This window comes from Apaloderma vittatum, unplaced genomic scaffold, assembly GCF_000703405.1.
Source record: "Apaloderma vittatum isolate BGI_N311 unplaced genomic scaffold, ASM70340v1 scaffold13117, whole genome shotgun sequence".
NCBI classification, from domain to species: Eukaryota; Metazoa; Chordata; class Aves; order Trogoniformes; family Trogonidae; genus Apaloderma; species Apaloderma vittatum.
The window spans coordinates 10,023-27,753 of NW_009724597.1; the positions used below are offsets into that span (position 1 = coordinate 10,023).

Below are 17,731 nucleotides of genomic sequence, written 5' to 3' on the forward strand. Positions count from 1 at the left end.
ACTTTTTTTCTTTTCTTTTGTATTATTATACTATTAAAAAATTCATTGAATGCTTGCTTCCTATAGAGACTGGGTTTTACTGCATCCTAAATATAGACGTTGTTCATGCTGTGTCATGCCATAAAAGCACCATTTTACTCATACGGCCGTATTTTGATGTTAGCAATACCAGCAAAAATCCAGAATAATTCTGCTAGCTTCAGAATTGTTCCAGGTTCAAGAAATATAAAGGATTTCTCACCAAGAAACAAAAAGGAAAAAAAGAATAACTTGCACTACTTTCTAACTGAAAAATCAGTTTCTACCTCCACTTCAGGTGAAGGTGAAACTTTCTGAGATTTTATGAACCACCCATTTCAGCTTTTTCATTGCATGAGATCTCTGAGAAAGAAAAAGTTGGATTTTACAATAATCAAGTTAATTGGTCAGTTATCAAGGTAAATAAATTCATGACATACATGTATTTTCACACTGTTATCCAGCCAACAGAAACCGAGAAAACCCTTTCTGTAAAATAAAATCCAGCATGTGTTTACGATTGCCGTAAATCTTCCTTTTTTCAGTTGTGCCTGAAGCAGGGCCATCACTTAAACCCGTTCTCTCTAGAATCTGTGTTTAAGTGTAATTATGGCAAAGCAAATGTAAGAGACCAGATGACCAGACAATAGCATCACAGAGGGAGAAATTACAGATTGGTTTGGTATGCGCACCGAAGAGACAGGATGAAAAATAATCAATAAAAGGGAGGTAAACTAAGCTGTCAATGCATGGACTTTAGTATCAAAGGGAAATAGAGTCTAAATGGTTCTAATTTTCACATAAATAAGTTGAGAGTGCTTTATGGCTTATTAAAAAGGTATTAGGCTGTATGTAAATATATTAAGCCCTTGTAAATGAAAATCTGACTCATTATTATTCTTTAGATTGTATTATAACTTTCTTAAAGAACATTTCAAGGAGGGGAGGGGAAGCAGGAAGAGGAACTACACATTGTGGATCTGATCTGAGTGCTGCAAAAGTCAACAGAAAGAATCCTACTGCCTCAAAAAGAACTTGGGTTGGACTCTGGAAACCAAACGCAGCAGCCTAAAGTCAATTATAGCCTGGAATTAGTTGGTGTGATTTTAGGCCAGCCTCAGAAACAATGTAGGCTACATACTGAGAGAATAGCGACTATAAAATCCAAAGGTGTTTGGCAAAATAACGCAGTGCATCACACCCATGGCTGTGCAAAGAAAATTTTGCACTCCAAAAATGAAACGTTAATGAGATTGGGAAAGGGAAGAACTGAATACACTTCAACTAATTGTTACTGAATGTGAGCCACTTGGACTCATTGTCATCAGTAGATGTAACCCTTGTTTCTCATATCATAGCATTTAGGGGATCTTCTTTGAGAGGTGTTCAGAACTACGTCATGAAATGGACTTCTACGTATTTTCACACACACACACACACACACCTCCCGTCGTATGGTCAGACTTGGCACCTCTACTTTAAGATTCTGCTGCAACTGTAGCTTATTCTTTTTAGGAATCATTTCACTCCAGCTTGCCTGTATGCTTTATTTTGATGATCTACCTTCCTTTCTGAAGGTTTTCTGAAATCTCAACATTATTCACTGATCATTCTCAGTCAAAAAGAAAGTGAGAACAGGGTACAAAACTCAGACCAGGAATGGAACCCAGACTTGGGCTGTCAGCCTTCCCCAGCAACTCTCTGGGCCTGTATCTAGGCTCTGGTATTGGCATGTGGCTCACATGGCCTTTGTCAAGGAGTAGGACATCTCTTCCATATGAGAGACAGTGGTCTCTCTCAGCATCTTTGTAGCCGTGATCTGAAGAACTGATGTTAGGACAAAACCTGCAGCCGGTGGCCGTGTGTGTGGCTGACAGAAGGTGGATTTGGTGGACGTATCTACGTGGAAGAGCAAAAAGCATGTGTGGGGACTCGAGACACTGTTGCTTCAGAGAACATGGCTGATGCCATCAAGTGTCAAAATTTTATTCCTTCTCATGGCAAAAATTTTTAATGTTAAAGCTCTAAAGCCAGCAAGATTAGTCCTCAAAATCCCCGGCAATTCCAGTACTTCGCAGCTACCTACAGCTTCTTGAAGGTACATGGAGTTCAGGCATATGGGTACAAGGGATCATGGGAGCAATTCCCTAGAGGATGTCGCAGAAAACCAGCTTCCAGCTGGAAAGCTAGAAAGCTTCCCTCCAACTATCGTTCTTGGCTTTCATTCTCCTTTTGACATTGAATTTCTGTGGTGTCTTCTTAGAGAGATGTTTGAGTCTGATAAAATATAAAGCTTATTTTAGACATTTTAAGAACTCACTTATGTGCCCTAAGTGCACATCTAAAGAATTCAAATTAAACCTCAACTCTGCAAATCTGAAAAAGTGCAACTTATGCAGCCAATTCCAGATATTAATTATTCATCCACGCTGAAGTAATCTATTTACAGTATATTAATGTGTATTTTGGCAGGCAACAGTATATTAGTCCTTTCCAACCTGAATTATCCTATGATCTGATTGTATTAAGAAAAATAAAATAAAAAATTAAAAATCTTTCCCCACCTGAAAAACAGGAAAAATACACTCCTCATTTTTCCTTGTCATCACTCATTAAGTCACATTTTGCCTAGCCCCACACTTGATAAAGGATTACACAAAACTGTTTTGGATTAGGTCTACTAGTTTTAGAAGTTCCAAATGATGTAACTTATATCACTCCAGTCACTACATATGGATTTGTTTAGGGACCTCCACGGGGTTTCTGTGTTGTCGTTCTGAAAACCCAATAAAGGAGCCTGCACTTCCCTCTCTGCAGACACCATGCTAATGACACGGAAAATAGACAGCTCGCTGGATGAACATCTCCCTGACATTTGCAGGGATTTATATGTAATAAATCACATTAAATTAATCTCACTTAGCTGGAAAAAGCATTATAAAAAAACCTCAGCTTGAAAAAAAGATGTTAAGAGCGCACGCTAATTACTTGTCACAATATTTCTAGCTGTGCTAGAGTTTGAGTTTTAATTAATTTATGAATTATAAAGCATTTTATTTTAACGGTGTATCCTGGGCTGTACCAAACATGTTAACAGGTATTCACCCAGTTTGTTGAAATGATCTTTTATACTATGTTGTTTAAGCAAAGAATGGGAAGCTTCACTGCTTCAAGTCTATACTCCTGAAAAAAACCCAAATGCAAACATTCCTCTTTTTTTAGTAAATATTAATGGTGGAAAATAATCCAGAATGGAGGCATTCATCAGAATCTCTAAATACACATTTTTGGGCAGGATGATCTTTATTGCCTTGTGTCAAGTGATATTTCTCACTGAAAAAGGGGCTCAGTTTTCATGTAGAACCTAATAAAGTTTCCCACCACTTCAGCAACACCACCACACTTATATTCTCCACGTCTCCTGACTGACATATGGGGTGGGGGGAAATGAAAGAAGTATTGACTTAAATAGGTGATACAAAAAATTACATCAGTGTAGTTCCAGCTGAAATGATTTTCAGTGGCTGCTGATACACTGAAACCTAATAGATTTTCCAGGTGAGGCAGCCATAGAGTTTTGCACCAATAGAGCCTTCAAAGCATGCACAGACCAGGCCTTACAGTAAATATAGATCAGAAGCCTCCTATAATTAGTAATTTTTTCAACAAGAATAGTATTTTTAAATAATGCTAGTAATTCAAAAAATAGTCATTTTTTTCAATAGTAATAAAAAGGTATTTTTTCAAAGCTTGTTTCAGATCAAAAGAACAATCAGACTTTGTGTATGCAAAACCAAAAGTAATCTAAACAATCACTGGCACGTGAAAATACCCAAAAGGCCATTTAAACGTGAGAAGTATGGAACATAAAATGGCAGGTCTAAGTATCCACTTTTTTTCTTTTCAAAATCCAGCTATCACTTCACTCAGTCAAAAAAAAATAATTGAAGAGGACCATAGGTTTATCTCTCTGCAGGATTTTTATGTAGGAGGTCAGTCACAGTAAAGACAGAAGTTTTAACCTTATCCTTACCTCTTCTGAAGTTAAAGATCTAGTAAATATGGCTTTCTGCAAAAACTGAGCTGAATACTAATTTTCATACTTCCCTCAGACAAGAATTGTTATTATAATTGGAGTACTAAACATAAAAAAAGGGACATGTTCGAGACACTTCCACTATATATATTGCAAGATCCCTGATCAATGTCTGGTTCCAAAAGGTATCATCACACAACAAATAAGAAGTTGGAGTACAATGACATATTTTGGTACAGTTTTCCATATTCAACTCCAACCTGCTTCAGATACACTCATCAGACTCACATTAATAGTAAGGGTGAGTTATAACTGTGTTTTCATTAAACTTTCTGCCCTATCCAGAGTTTTGTCAGTTTTCTATTACGTAGTTGAGCCTCAAAAAAGGTGTAGAAATTCTTCAGGATTTATAAACCAAGCTTCAGGATTTATAAAGCAATAGCAACTTATCGTAGTGTACAATATAATATTATGCACTGTAATTTATTATTATAATATTATTGTAGTATAGAATTATATTATATAGGTAATACCTATTGTTTCACATTTAAATCTATTAACAGATTTCGTAATAAAGTTGAAATGGAAATGTTTAAATATATAAACCAAGTGAAGAACAACTCTCCAAATTTTGGAAGCCTACTCAATAACAGATATACTTTTGTCTCCTATTCCTTCTCCAAAATTTGTAGGACTTTGTATCTGTTTCTATTTATCATTGAAATACAAAAAAAAAAGAAGCCAAAACAAAATAAGTTACATTAAGAAAAAAAGTCTAGCATCAATAAGATCGATGCTCCTCTGATTAAGGGAATTTATTTATTTTTAAGGAAAAGATTAGACTGAGAACTAGTAAACTGAAAATTTGGCACAGACTAGTGATTTTGGGTAGACAGCACAGGGAGATTTTCTTACTTCTGTTTTGTTTATTCAAATCTGACCTTAAATGTGTAATTCTTTTTGGGTTTTATAAAATGGCTGGTGGTCTAAAGGCTGAGAGCATTGCCCAATTGTAAATCATGGCTACTTGTTGATGGTCTTAGCAAAAAGATCCCAGACTTGGCTATCCCGAGCAATGATTTACACCCTTATTCCTCAGAATGCTGCTGCCAGTTTAGGCCTTTGTCAGTCTGACTGAGGAAGCTCTGGAAGGCAGAGTTGTATTGGGTTTCTGTTCTTCTATACTGTGTAATAAAGGTGGCCATTACAGCTATTCAATTATTTGACTTATAATTTCTGTATCCTCTCGTTATTCACAGGGTTTTCTGTGATAATAAAAGCTGACTTGTTAAGGTTATTTTGCACCATCAAAATGCCAGTCCTGAAGTGGCAAAGGGCGAGGTGTTCAAAACATGATGAAGCATCACTACTGTGCCACAGAACCAGAAGTCTCTCTAATAGTACTCAGAGCATAACACTTGCAAGCTTCAAAATACTCGAACATTGATATTAAAATGATCCACGTGAGGTACGTAAGTTAAGTCCTGGTCTCCTAGTAGATTAAATAACAAATGCACCAAAAGGACTCAGAGGAGACATAATGAAATCTAATAAACTTGAGTAAGACCAGTTACACAACATTTTCATTAAGTGACTGATCCAGGTCCCACTGAAGTCAGTGGGAATTTCTCCAGTTCTTCAAAATGTATTTTGGGTCCTGGTTTTCTGAAATCTGTACCTGACCCATTTGCTAACATAAGGTGGGTTTTTTCTTTTCTGAAAAAGCCCCCAAAATAAGGGCTTTAAAACCATGCCCGACATGTCCTTTGCTAATTCAAACCCCTTCTTACAAAGCAGCCCTCTCATTCTCCCATACATCTCACAGATATTTCTGTGAAAAACTGCATAACTACATCAGCATTCTTACCTCACTAAACCACACAGCAGAGAATGGCCTTCTTTTAGACTATGGAGTGAATTGCTCACACCCAATTCATCCTTAATTAACCGATCAGTCAGTCGTTTTGCTTCCATATTGGTTTCTCCTTTTTCTAGGCTGACATAACTGTCCATTGGGCAACTGCCTTCACTTCTAAAAACACTTCTTCCCATGAAAAACTTAGGCAAAAGGAGAGTAAGCAAATCTGACCTGAAATGAGAATACCCATGTCTCTTGGGGCTGTTTCTTTTCAAACCTTCTTTATTCCATTTGCAAGTTCCTGCTACAGGACCCTTGGATCTCACTTGAGATTTCCACCTCAGAACTTTTCAATTTATTTTTCCAATACTTACCCAACTTGTTGAAGTATCTTATCAGTCAAAACTCTTTCTTTACAGTGCTCGTGAAACACTATTATAAGATATCACATTTTCAGCACAGGGCTGATGATGCAACTGGGAACTGAAGATACCTGTATGCTGCTGAAGACAGAGAGGCACCAAAACAAGTGTCTAGTGATTTCACTGAAATCAGGCTGCTGAGGACCATGAACTCCAGCTAAAGCAGCCAGAGAACAGGCAAATGGCATGTTTAAACTGGTGCCAGGCACGATGTTCCAGAAGATTTTTCCATTTGGTTTTTCAGCAGATCATACTAGAACAGCACACAGCCTCCCCAACAGGGGCAAGAGCAATTGCTGAAAATAATGCTGCTGTACATTTAACCTAACAGCATATGTGGGTAATGGTGATGGTCAGCAATCATGGATTTGTCAGAAGTACAGCAACAGCAGGGTGGTGACAAAATGGGAGAGTAGAGCAGGGTGTCCCTAGATTTGGGGATGAGCAAGATGACAACAGATCACTCAGAAACATCCACTGAAATACAGCGCTACTTTAGAGCCAGGGGAAAGAAAGTTTCTTTTTGACAGGCATCTAACATGCTTAACTAATGAAAATCAAGATACATCTCTGGATGTGTACTGGTATAGATAACATAAGGGTTTGGACATTCGGGATTCTCACTCTTGATTAAACTTTCACTCAGACCTTACTTTTAGTTTCCGTCTGACACAGTTGTACAGAATTTGGGAATAGTACACATTTGGTGTCTAATTAACACTAGACCTGGGTCGCTGTTTGAAAAAGCATCCTGCGTAGGCGAGTGCTTTGTGTGTGAGAAATGACTCAGATGCAGACAGAACTAAACACACTTGTTTATTCATTAAGACACAAGTGAATTTCTGACAAGTGCAGGCTTTTATTTCTGAGACAAGAAGGAATATTGTCAAGGAAAATTAATTAGAAGCGGTAGTCATGTTCAGAATGGCACTTGTAGGTAAAGGGACTTGTGCATTTCCAAGCACTGCAGGTGAGCCCCTGCACCTGGTTGACTATGAGGGCAATGAAGGCAACACCGTCGTGTTGCTTCCCCTCCAGACATGGATGTGGCGGCAGCCACAGAGCAGAGCACTTCCCTATCAACTGTGAAATGTGGAATATTTACCAGAAATCTAGTTGCTTCTAGCTACAGCACTGATTCATAAGAAATATTTTATTCAGTGCTCAGCAGAAGAGATGATATATGGCAAACAGATTAAATACAGAAAAAGAAATCAGGCAGAGTTTATGAGGTTAAGTGAAAGAGAAAACATAAACTGGCAAACACTGTCCCTGGATGGAAACATGGAAAAGCAGATGTACTAAGATCAAATAGTGTGGGGAGGGAAGACTGTCTTTCAGAAAAAAAAGAAACACATTGCAAAAACGTAAGCATGAGCCTGCCAAAACAAATCTGTAAGTGATTGTTTAAAAGGAAGAAAAAGGCTTTACTCTTACCTTTGGATCAAAAAAAAAACAAAATTAAAAAAAAATTCTTAGTTGTAGATATTTAACGATTCTATTACCATTCTGAGCCTTAGAAAGTCTCTCTTAAAAACAAATAGCTAAGGGGATATTTCTGTCTCACTTTCTAAAGTAAGATTTTACTCTTCAAGGAATACCACTAAATCATATACTGGAGCTGTGAGATTCTATGCAGAATGAGTTATAGAGATTAAATCTAATGAGAAACAAAAATATGAGTTCTACTTTTAAACAGTGCACAAATTTAAAAGAAACAAGTAGAAAACAAATTAATTTTACCTAGAATATGAAGTTTTTCTAATTTACATTACTTTAAGGATACTAAACCTTTTACAGAGTGTAGGTCTGCGCAGAGTGCTCATGCATTTAGATTTTGCTACTGAATTCAGCGAATCTAGGACTTCACCATGCAAACGTGCGTGGGTTGCATGGGAACACGCTCGTGTTACAGCATCGCAGGAGTACATGAAAGTGTTCTGTTGAACCCTGAAGTGCCATCTGGTTTCTAGCTATTTTCTCAAGACTCATTCTACCTCTCCTGATTTCTTGAATAACAGCCTCAAAACAGTCAAATAAAATATTTCCTGCAACTAAATAAAAAGCCCCTCACCTTCACTTAGAGAATTCTTCTCACTGCCTGCCTACAGAAAGGATGTGTATGTGGTAAGTGACACAGATGTGTTATAAGTCTATCACAGATTGATTTGACATCACATGCATCCAACTGCAGCAACCTTATGTTCCCCTAACCCTGCCTGGATTTTTTCTTTTTAACATTAAAATTTGCTTCAAGCAGCTACTTTCAGGTGTACACAAGATTAATGCAGAATCATTTTGTATCCATATCCTCAGGCATACTAGTACAGCAGACCCAATAATAACCTTTCTGCAGTTGTGACCTTTGTAATATTTGCCACAAAAGTGACCATAGGCCATTTTCCCAAACCACTATTTTCCTCAGCAGATAAGATGTGCTCTATAAACAGTAATCCTAAAAGGATGCTTTCAGAAGGAGTGCTGTAGCATGAGCTTACCCTAAGCCCAAGGAAAAAAAAAATCAGATGAAGTTTCTCACAAGCATAAAGGAAAAAGAAGGGAGTCAGGATTATAAACCTAGTCAGTAATAGGAAGTTATGATAGCATCAGATATCATACAAATAAAAAATGATGACAAAGTTTGGGATTATGCTCATCTCTTCATTAGTCTCTCAAGGGCATCACTCATGTTTCTGAGAAAGAAATGGCATGCCTAGAGTAATCACAATACAATCCAATTGCTTAGCATGAACCATGCAAAAAAAACCAACCCAAACACCACCACCAAAAAAAAAACCAACACAGAAAAAATCCACACTAACATATCAGGATTGCAATTATAAAAAAAATCACAAGGAGGCAGACAAACACCACTATCAATTAAATGCATGAGAAAAGGAACAATAAAGGATGCTCAGGTCAAGTGAAGATCTCACAAGGAATCGCTAGAACTTTTTCACTTGCTTGTGAAAAGCTTGCTGCTGTACCAAGGGAAGTTCTCACAAGCAGCATTTCTGTATTGCCTTTAATCTGTGCTACACCGAGATGACATTGCCTTTGGAATTTACAGAGGAAGTTATTTCATCACATCTTTTTCCAGGAAAGCAACAATGAAAACTCTGCAAAGCACTCTGCTGTGAAGGCCCCAACAAAAGAATGCCAATAAGATTTGTATTTTTCTGGACATTCTCAGAATAATCTGCGCACTTTTGGGTGCAGAAGTTACTTAGAATTTTTTTTTATGAGAAGTTCAATAATGCCTTTACTGCTCAGACTTTTTACCTCTTCATGGCATTACTTTCAGGTCTGATCCAACCCACAGGAGTAAATAATATAGAAAGACTATAATACCCTTTCACTTCCTCCAATTTATGAGAGAGACGTAGGTTTAATTATAAGCTCTGAGACATATTTTATGCATGACCTTCAGGATGTAAATATGCTGTAATTCTATACTTCTAGGTAACAAGACTTATTTTTTCCATTTCTTCTGTGTACTGGCTTGCTGGCTATTCAAAGATAGGATCTTTGAATAAATATGGATAAAACATTGACATTAGAAAATATGGTTTCCCATAACTAATGTAAACCAGTCAGACAGTGGCTATGGTTAAAATTAAAAGCATTTTTTAAGAACTAACATATGCACTATTATGACTTCTCACTGAACACTTGCAGATGAAATCGGTCTGTGCTTATAATTAGCGAGCCGCCTACATGTGCCTGAAGATACAGCAACTGCATTGCACAATTTCAATGTGTACTAGGCTCTCATCTCACTGTGACTGCAGCTTATTAAAAAAATTTAAAAAAACAAACACAAAAGAACAACACCAACAATGCACGGCAATGATGATAATTACAAAGTTTAACTGAAGCGAGAAATTTAGAACTGGGGAAGCCCCAGCCACCTGATTGCACTGGCCTGGGGAGATCATGTGCCAAGCTCCAGAAATGTTTCAAGAGGAACTGTAATATGCTTGCAACCCATTTATTCCTGTGCCAGAGAACTAACGTTCTTTTAAAAAGCTTTTAAAAGCAACACAATATACCAGCCAGATATAAAGCCATTTGTCCTTGGTTGCTTAGCAATTCTAGAATAGAGATGTAAAGAAATTCATTGGGCCTTTATTCTGTCTAATTCGAAAGGTTACATGCTATTGTCCAGTCTTATGATTAAATATTTTTAACAATATGGTCTGTTAGAAGGACATTACTCCTTTATACTACACTCTGTGAAAAAGGGCTCATTAAAAAAGTGGCTACATTGAGGATATCGCTCACAACATCTCTTCTAATAGCAACTGGAATTAATAAACACCGCTGAGGTACATTCATCACGTTTAAGGATGGGTTACGTTTCAATAATTTAAGCTATCTTTTTTTCCTCCATCTTTCCTCTACAGGATGTTTTTCCTTCCCTTTCCACAACCCATGAGCTTTAGGGAAATCTTCTCTCTGCATTATAGGTGAGAGAAAATTAAAACTCCCCAAAGAATGGAAACATAAAATTAAAACTCACCAAAGAATGGAAACACAAAGGAACATGTACAGAAAGGAAGGGGGCAATTCTTCTGTTTACAGGTGTCCCATGGCAATCCAATATTCCAAAATGGCAAGGGGGACAAAATGGAACTGTTCTTGTCTCAGTCTCTTAGCCCCCTGATGTTCTGAGGCCAAAATATTCCTCAAATAGGTGCAATATAAGGTAAATGTTAAGCAACTGAAGTTAAGGTGAAGGACTGAACATGGATGCTTGTTGTGGAGCAGCTGACATGCTGTTAACTCACACCCTAAAAGTAACTTGGTTAATTTGCCCAAAAATCTAAGTAGCATAAGCTAGCTCTATAGAGATGGAAATTAATTCCTAATACACTGAAACAGATCTTCTAGTCTGTCTCTCTTCCAAAAAATTCTGGACCATGGAGCAAACGTTTGGCCTCCAATTGCTTCCCCCCGTGGTGTAGTGTAGCAGGAGCTGTAATCTCGTCTCCTCCCACGCACCCTTTCTCTGGTAGGAATTCTTCCACCACTCCCAACTCCACCTTCTTCCCTTGATGAGTTGCCGGGGAGCACCGCATGGCATTAAGCACCTTACACCCTCACTACATACCATGAGCAGTAAGGGACCCTGAGCTCCAGACCAATGCCACTCCTGCCTCATTCAGGGTAAGTCACGCATATCAAGAAGGGTACGTGGACAAAAGGACAAATAATGGCCAGTTAAGAAGAGAAAAACACTTTTTTTTTTTCTTTCTCTTCCCAGTTTCATACAGCTATAGCTCCATGTAACTAGGTGCATCCTTCTCCTCTGTTGAAAAATGCCCTCTTGGATTCATAAGCCCTGCAGGCAGAGCATGATTAGGCAAAAAACATGAGCTGACTCACATTTAAGATCAAAGGCCATGACACGCAGGTGCCTGCATTGCCTCTATTACTTTTCATGCCTCTGGTGAACAGGTAGTAGTTAAAAATTGATATTTCAGAATACTTAATTACTGAATATCAGTACAATATATGCTGATTCTAACAGCTATTTTTGATTAATTTCAGTCCAGGTTTATACAGACTTTTTTATTTCTACAGCAGACATCTCTGAAAAATGCCTCATTTGTGTATTTTATTTCACTCTTTTTCACGCTATCTCTCCATATTAGTCCTGACTGCCAGCAAGACTCTGCTGTACTATAATGGTCCTATGGCCTCACTCTAATGTCAGTTCTCCGCCAAATTTGACCCTTATCTCTTCTAGCAACACGATGTTCTCCCTGTTGTCAAATTCCAGCACAAACAAGTTTTAGCTTCCTGCAGATTTGAATTGAATAACACACTAAAGGAATAAACTTTATCTAAGAAACTAATATTCCAAGCAGTAAGTATGTTGCCAACTCTATCCTGCCATATAACTGTTTACATTGACCTACCATGAGAAGTGGCACAGCTATAGCTCTTATGGGAAAATTACCTCAGAGAATAGTCTTTTGGTTACTAGCATAAAGGGCCTACAATTACAATAAGAATACTGGTGAGATATATTCCAGCAACATTCCTACAACCATCACTGACTGATTTTATTCACAAGAACTGTCAGGATTCGCTCAGATACTTCAGAAAACCTGTGCAAAGCACAAGTAGCCCAAGATACTGGTTGGCTGCCTACAGAGCACTCCAGATTCCTTCTTTTTGTGACTCTTAGTTATGCTGGAAACCTTAGTCCATGTGCTTTTAGACAAGATCTAGTAGACAAAGAACACAGAAGTCTCGAGATTTGTTTTGCACAGTCATATATGAACAGTTTAGGGCAACTCCAAAATTATGAACAGTCACAGATGGCCCAAAGTAAGACGAAGAGATTTGGAAACTGCCTCCTACCTCCATTCCTCGCTTTTTAAATCAACAGAACTACATGCATAACCAAGAAAATTACATTTGGGAAACATCTAGAGACAGATTATTTTATCAGGTCTTGCTTGAATTAAAAGAAGACATTACTTTTTTAAATGAATGGGCCCAAAATACTCTTATTTACCTCCATGGGTTTCATTTAAACGTCTTCTAATTTACACTGGGGTAATGAAGGAAGAACGAGGGTAGCATAATTTCAATAATGTTTATACTTAGGCTTAATTTCCTTTAGCACAAAGCATCCCCTCAAAAGTTTTCAAAATTATGTCAGTGTGACTCTATGGGGTATGATGTTACAATGTTGGAATGAAATTATGTCACTGCAAATCTATGAAAGCAACGTTGTAAGTAATGAACCAAAGCTATACTAATGTGCTAAAAAATTGTGAAAACAATCTGAATGGAATAAAAAACTTCAAATCAAATTAAAGCATTACAGGCCAGAAATTATTTATCTGAGACTGCAATCACCAGTCTTCACTACAGATCCAAATATATATATATGTGTATGTATACATATAGATATAGATATATGGCTATAGAGCCAAATCCAGCCCAGTCCAATCTGTAATACATTACCTAAACTCAAATTCACCTTAGTTCGAAAGGACTGCAGCTTGAATAGAAGTCTTTGGGCCAAATTTGGTCGGAGTACAAATAATACTGGAAATTATACACCAGGTACAACAACTGGAGAAGAACGCAAATGGTCAAAGAATTTAAATGAGAACATCAAGTGAATAAAGATTACTTCTGCTACAATGTGGAAGCAGGAAATCCACATCAGGTCACTCTCCCAGATTCTAAAAACAAACATCCAAATGCAAATTAGAGGTGATTTAATTGCACTGATGAGAGCAGCATAAGCACAAGTTAACATATGACAACATGTCTGCACAATATTTCACTATTACCAACGTTTCTTGCTCCTCCTTTTTCCTTTCTTTCTGGGATCAGTCACTCACAGGCATGTTCAATCAAATTTCAAATGCATTTGAACTTCAAAATGGGTTTAACTCTGATGTAGTGCCACAGAGAAATGAAGGATCTGCATTTCAGCGTAGAAAGCGTATGCATTTTACATACTGAAGTTGACTATTTCATTTCACATATAGAACTTTGCAACAGTCATTACAGCCATTTTTGAGCCTCCTTACCAGCACCCTAGATGTATCTTAGTCTTATACTACTAGTTCATCAAAGCTGAACATAACTGAACATACAAATCACACTGATTTCAGTTCTCCGGACTATGCAGTCTCAGATGAATAATTTCTGGTCTGTACATCTTTCTGATGTTCTAAACTGTACACGTATGACTTGTCTCAGTTGTTTTGGTTTTTTTTGAATCAGGCATTTCTCAAAAACAGTTTAGCCTAAAGTAAAACTCAGCGGAAATCACAGTCTCATCTAATTTGATGTGTAATGCTAATTTTTTAATTGTTTTGACACAAGACAATACAATTTACATGGACATAAAACTGCCAAGGTTTACCACTTTGGTAAATTTGGGTGACAAAAGAGAAAATACTGATGATTTTGTTCTCCTCAGCCCTATTTTGACAGCACATCTGATATCAACTTTGTGCCTAATCCTCACTTTTCCGCGGGATGTATCCAGGAAAAAATTATGGTAATACTATCACTTCTGCAGAATTCCAAGTTTATCTTTGAAATACATTCTAGGACAGTTTACTGTACTGTAGTTTTATGACAGCCGTGAGCGGCTGACCAGGTGCCAAGCCCTGAAATCCATTTAAGTGCTGTGAGTGCTACCAAAAAAAGCCACTTCCTTGGTGTGGAAATTAAGATAAAGAACTGATGAGAGTCAAGGGGAGAAGAAATTAGACTTAAACAGAGCACAGATTTTCCACGTAATGCTCTTTTTCTTTGGGTTGTTTAATAATTTTCAGACTCCGATAACTCTCTTGACACAGGAGTAAATTATTTAAAGTTAGTATTAGTAATTTAGCTTAGTTTTGATGGCTGCCAGCTGTAACCTGACAGCACTTAGATTTAGTCACATGGAAATCCCCTGTTGTATATATTCTAGTATGTTGGACCTCTTTGCACTCATCAGTTTTATATCTTTCCGCAAATACCAGAACAAAGATCTTTTTAGGTTCTGGCAAAGATCTTGGAATAGGAAAATGTGCTAGTTGCCAAAAAGGCACTGATTACTGTAACAGAGTAGCCTGGAGTTTCTATCTTTTTCCTTTTAATATGTAAACTTGTTTCTGATTTAGAACTGACTCTCCTGGAAAGGTGTTTTCCTCAGCGCTAGTTTATGTATAGGTAGACTATGTGACTCTTGCCTTAGAATACACAAACCTATTTTTATTTACTTGAAAGCACAAATAAATCTTATCTGAATTATTTTTACATTGCAGGAGATAGAGCAGGCAGGCACAAGATAGGGACAGAAAGAGTATTTCTGTTGCATGTATGCTTTTTAACCATGAGTTCAATAGCAGGAGCTAAGGAAAACACTTCAAGGAAAAAAAAAAAACAAACAAAAAAAATACAACCCACAGAGAAAATATCTTTCTAACAAAAGGGAGAATGCTGTTAGACAAAGCCAGTATGCAAGGATACCAGCATACTTCAATCCTTCTCCCTTAGATTTCACTTCCTTCAGAGAAGTGCTTTTTGCTTACTGCCAGCATAATAGATTTTCCTTTGATAATGCTCCAATAACAAATTTAATAAATGTTTACAAGATGACCTTGCACAATGATGACATCTATTTGCATGACTGGGGGAGGGGGAGTTTTGGAGTCCTTTGTGGGGTAAGTTTGCTTTTTTTCTTCTTTTTTTTCCATTAAGCTGATCAGGTGATGCTCCAGTAAAGCCTGAAAAAGCTATGGAAACATTCTTGGCTGAAATGCCTTCTCAAATATTCTCTCTCTCATTCATTGCTGCTACATCTGTACTGTAGAGAGATTAATTTCTCTTGAATCCTTATGCACTGATCTTTGTCTTCAGTGTCTCTCACCATATGCTGTTTTAACCGATTCTTTTCACTATAGTATATATGTTCTGCAAAACAGTTTTACTAGATTAGAAAGTAGCATATAGACATAAATATTTCCAAATCAGGGCCGAAATAGAGAAGATTTAATCAACGTTCCCTTCTTACATTTACAATATTTAAAGGGCATAGTTCTCTCTTTTAATTCATTCTCAGTGTCTAACAAACATCCAGATAATATATATCCCAAATGGGGAACATTCTTGAAGCCACAGGCATTTTGTGGAGCAGTTGGGGCAGTAAGCATGCCTTTAGGATAGGTCAGGAGCTGTTTCTCAGAAGGAAAGTATCTAAGACTGGGAGATTAGAGAAAAAACTAAAACTCCATGGTAAGCATTGGAGAAGGAGCAGTGAATTTCAAGCACCAAGAAGTGGCAGGAGAGTATCTCTAGATTTGAACCGATTCATCTTCACATCCTGCAGCTTACAAAGCTCACAACTGGTGCTACAGACTTTGCTCCCAGCAACTACAGCACAGAATGGACACACAGAAGCGCCCAGCTGACATGGAAATTACACCTGGGAGCACACAGAAGCGTGCACATGGCAAGTGAAGCTGCAATTCCAGATCAGCGTCTGCTTTGATCGTTACTGCAGTCGTTGTCCAGCAAGTCAAGCTATCAGGCAGATTCTACGGTGCTTTGATGCCTTTTGAGCTGACATCATATAAATTTTAGTCAGGAGACTACGGTTTCATGGATAAAAGCATGGCACGTGTGTGTTTATGCACACCCTTGTGCAAGTTTGTACATGTCTCTCCTCACAAAAAATCTAAGCACACTGTGAGCAGGTAACGTGATGTATAAAGCAGATAGGAGTTCCTAAACGCAAACATCTGTATTTTGGTGGTAGGTCAACTGCTTCATAAAGTATTTTCATAGCTTTTTTTTTTTCACTTCTATTATGACAAAAGCCAAAGAATCGCGTGTTGTAAAGCAAAGCTTCTTCAGACTGAAGAATCTGTTAGTTTTAGCTTTCATTCTAAAAAGACTTTGTTTTTAAAACAGTTTTTGTTGTATGATAATCTTGAAAGTGGAAACGAATTGTTAAGGTTAAGACTGTTAGTTTTACCTTTTTACCTAGTCATGGATAACCCCAAGCAATAGTAGCTCTACACAAGGACAAAGCTGCAGAGGTCTTCCCCTTTAACTAGCACTGCTAATGCTAAGCATCAGTTCTGAGACATTCTTCCCACATTAATTTCTGCTCAAAACATCTCCTAAGCAGATATTATGGATTTTTAACAGCTGAGAAACATTCCTCTTGTGAGGATGATGGTGTAAAAATATAATTATTTCTATTCTCAGGCCAACATCATCTTTCATCATCAGAACAATCTTATTTTTGTATTGGACTCAACTGTATTAGCAAAACGGGGATATTATATAACAATTCCCAAAGTATTAAATGTCAATACATTAATATTCACTAGAATCTGCAAAAAATTACTTAATGGCTCTAAGCCAAATACAGCCAGACTCTTGGCTTCACAGAAGAACTCATTGACCAGACTTTTACAGACATTGCCAGACCTGGATCAAACACTTGATCTTCACTTCCTGCAGCAAAGATTTCATGCCACAGACACCGTATTACAGAGTATAAAGCTTGGAGCTTGAAGGCACCTCATCTGGCTTAACTGTCAGGCCAGCTTTATGGACATAATGGAAACATAACAATGGAGAAAAGGCAGAGGAGTTAAAAAAGCAGTATCACAGGCCTAGTCAGTATGTTTGTTAAGGACATGTATGTTAAGAAGGGGTCTGGATGTCTAGCACATTTAACAATAGGTCTTTCTCCTAATGTCTTATGCAAACTCAGGTACTCCTAACCCACTGGAAGCGTACTTATTCTTACTAGCTTTCTTGTACTGATGGGATTTGCTGAAGCACTGAAAACCAACTTCACAGAGGGTTTGGGGATTTTTTGGTACTGCTTTTGAGAGAATCAGGACTAGGTCA

General features: G+C 37.6%; 1 protein-coding gene across 1 annotated transcript in view; it reads right to left on the reverse strand.

The window, feature by feature from the left end:
* GAS2 (growth arrest-specific 2) overlaps positions 1-17,731 on the reverse strand; it is a 68,410-nt gene that overhangs the window by 1,173 nt on the left and 49,506 nt on the right. The gene's annotated exons all lie outside the window — the stretch shown is intronic.